Raw genomic sequence first — 394 nt, forward strand, 5'->3', positions numbered from 1 at the left:
TACTCTCTGTGCTTCCTGGACTTGATCGACTATTTCCTTTCCCATGTTAGGGAAGTTTTTGACTATAATCTCTTCAAATATTTTCTCAGACCCTTTCTTTTTCTCTTCTTCTTCTGGGACCCCTATAATTCAAATGTTGGTGCATTTAAGGTTGTACCAGAGGTCTCTGAGACTGTCCTCAATTCTTTTCATTCTTTTTTCTTTATTCTACTCCTTGGCAGTTATTTCCACCATTTTATCTTCCAGCTCACTTATCCGTTCTTCTGCCTCAGTTATTGTGCTATTGATTCTTTCTAGAGTATTTTTAATTTCACTAATTATGTTGTTCATCACTGTTTGTTTGCTCTTTAGTTCTTCTAGATCCTTGTTAAATGTTTCTTATATTTTCTCCATC

Source organism: Physeter macrocephalus, chromosome 6 (assembly GCF_002837175.3).
Source record: "Physeter macrocephalus isolate SW-GA chromosome 6, ASM283717v5, whole genome shotgun sequence".
NCBI classification, from domain to species: Eukaryota; Metazoa; Chordata; class Mammalia; order Artiodactyla; family Physeteridae; genus Physeter; species Physeter macrocephalus.